Source organism: Myotis lucifugus, unplaced genomic scaffold, assembly GCF_000147115.1.
Source record: "Myotis lucifugus unplaced genomic scaffold, Myoluc2.0 scaffold_12, whole genome shotgun sequence".
NCBI lineage: Eukaryota > Metazoa > Chordata > Mammalia > Chiroptera > Vespertilionidae > Myotis > Myotis lucifugus.
In genome coordinates, this window is record NW_005871060.1 from 13602499 (window position 1) to 13605720 (window position 3222).

Sequence of the window (3222 nt, forward strand, 5' to 3'; positions counted from 1 at the left end):
TGGGGGGGGGGGGGGGGGACCCCCCCGGGGGGGGCTCCTTCTCCAAAAAATCCCCATTTTTAAATGTTTTTGTCCCCGGCGCCAGGGGCAAAATCCAAAGAAATCCACCCAATGCCCCCTAGGCCCATTGTCCGGCAAAACCGCAGCTCACGAGCCCACATTGCCGGCTCTTTTGGCCCCCTTGAGTGTGGCTCTTTCCACAAACATACCCACCGTGCGGGCGCACACATACAGTGCGATTGAAAACTTCATGGCCCGTGCACAGAAGTCGGTATTTTTGTGGAAGAGCCGGTATTTTGTGGAAGAGCCACACTCAAGGAGCCAAAGAGCCGCATGTGGCTCGCGAGCCACAGTTTGCCGACCACTGCAGACAGTTTGGCTCAGTGGATAGAGTGTCAGTTTAATCCCCGGTCAGGGCCCATGAGTGCATAAATAAGTTGAACAACAAATCTCTCTCTCTCTCTCTCTCTCTCTCTCTCTCTCTCTCTCTCCCTCTCTCTCTCTCAAATAAATAAATAACTTTTTAAAAACTGAACACACAAACAAAGAAACAAACATAAGAGACAAAGAATAAACTGATGGTTGCCAGATGAAAGGAGGTTGGGAAGCTGAATAAAAAGAGGGAAAGATTAATAAATATAAGTTGGCAGCTACAAAACAGCCATGGGATATAAAACATAGGAAATATAGTCATTAATATCATAACAACTGTGTATAGTGTCAGGTGGACACTAGATTTATCTTGGAGATCAATTCATCAGTTATCTAAATGTCCAACCACAATGCTGTACACTTGAAACTAATATTGAATGTCAAATCTAATTTATATATATAAAAGCCTAAGCGACCATCCAACCATTAAACCATCCAACCGGTAGCTATGACACGCACTGACCACCAGGGGGCAGATGCTCAATGCAGGAGATGCCGAGCTGTGGTGACTTGGCAGCTGTGGTTCTCGGGTGACGCACCTGGAACCAGAGAGGAGGGAGCCTGATTCCAGGGTGTGTCACCTGAGAACCACCCTCTCACAATTCGGGACCCCTTGGGGGATGTCGGAGAGCCGGTTTCAGCCAGATCCCCACAGGCCAGGCTGAGGGAACCCACCAGTGCATGAATGTGCACTGGGCCTCTAGCCCATTGGCTCCCCTCTTCGGGTTGGGCTCCCCCTGGGCCTCTAGCCCATTGCAGAGGTCATGGGTCTGGCCCTTATAGAAACTTTTCGACTCAATTAGCTAAATGATAAGACGTACAGGACCTACTGGCTGCGGCCCCGACGTCTGACACCTGCGCTGGCCCATCTGCTTAATATCAATTTCCAGTGAAGGCAGCAAATTTTCCCGCTACCACTGTTGACTGGGAAACCAGCCACAGCTTCCCTTGAGCAACCTCTGGGGAGGGAAGGAGGTGAAGGAGTAGCTCAGCTGGGAAGAAGGCGGTACCTGCCACCACAGGACTCTGCCTGGACTGAAGGGCCTGGGAAGGAGCGCCTGGGCAGGAGCCTGACATTGAGCAGGGTCCTGCCCTAGGCTGACTAGGTTCCAGGTTGAGCAAATCCTGTCTGCTAAATAATTGCATTTTGCAGCTAAATGCCCATGAGTCATCAGTTACCACCAAACTTAGGTAAAGTGAGATGAAAGAAGCAAGACCAATACAGAGAAAAAGTGGCATAATATTGGGAGAAGAGAGGATGTAGCCCGATTCCAGGGTGCGTCACCTGAGAAATTCCCTCTTGCAATCCAGGACCCCTCGGGGCATGTTGGAGAGCCGGTTTGGCCCTATCCCTGCAGGCTAGGCTGAGGGACCCTTCCAATGCACTGGGCCTCTAATTGAAAAATAAAACAATAAGGGGGGGGGGGGTGCGGGGAGAGGGGATCTTCACACAAAGAAAAGCTCAGGCCCAGGTGACTTCAAACATTGAACTAATAATACCAAACCTTCACAAATCCTTTTAGAGAATAGAAAAGAGAATAATACAGTTCATTCTATGAGATGAATACTATCTTCATATTAAAAATGAATGAAAGCTGACCAAGAAAAAGAGAAAACACAAATTACTAAAATCAGTAATGAAAGAGGGGACATTACTAATGATTTTATACAAATTAAAATTATCATAAGGGAATACTATCAACAACTCTATGCCAACAAACTAGACAACTAAGATGGACAAATTCTTAATAAAAATACTATTAATTGAAATTGACTCAAATAAAACAAATAATCTAATATACCTACAATAGATAAAGAAATTGAGTTAGTAATTGAAATCTTCCCACAAAAATGAAGCCCAAGTCTAGATGGCTTCACTGATGAACTCTAACAAACATTTAAAGAAGAAAGATTATCATTTCTTCCCAAACTCTTCCTTTAAGACAAAGGAGAAGGGAATACTTTCTAACTCATTCTATGAAAACAATATTATCCTATTAACCTCATATCAAAGACAAAGATATCACACCAAAACTATAAACCAATATCCTTCATGAATATACACACAAAAGTTTTCAACAATATATCAGCAATATACAAATAGGATAATGCATCATGACTAAGTGGCTTTTAAAACTGGAATGTGCCCTAACCGGTTTGGCTTAGTGGATAGAGCGTTGGCCTGCGGACTGAAGGGTCCCAGGTTCGATTCCAGTCAAGGGCATGTACCTTGGTTGCGGGCACATCCCCAGTAGGGGGCGTACGCGAGGCAGCTGATCGATGTTTCTCTCTCATCAATGTTTCTAACTCTCTATCCCTCTCCCTTCCTCTTTGTAAAAAATCAATAAAATATTTTTTAAATAAAAATAAAAAGATAAAACCTGGAATGCAAGGTTGGTTTAGTGTCCAAATAGCAGCTAATGTGATATTTCATTAATAGAATTAAGAACAAAATACACATTATCCTCGTAATAAATTCAACATAATCCTGATCAAAATTCCAGAAACCTTTTTTTTAATGGACATTGACACACTGATCTTAAAATTTATACAGAAATGCAAACTATGGATACTTTGAAAAACAGTTTGGAAGTTTCTTTAGAAATTATGCCCTATGCCGAAACCGGTTTGGCTCAGTGGATAGAGCGTCGGCCTGCGGACTGAAAGGTCCCAGGTTCGATTCCGGTCAAGGGCATGTACCTGGGTTGCGGGCACATCCCCAGCAGGAGATGTGCAGGAGGCAGCTGATCGATGTTTCTCTCTCATCGATGTTTCTAACTCTCTATCTCT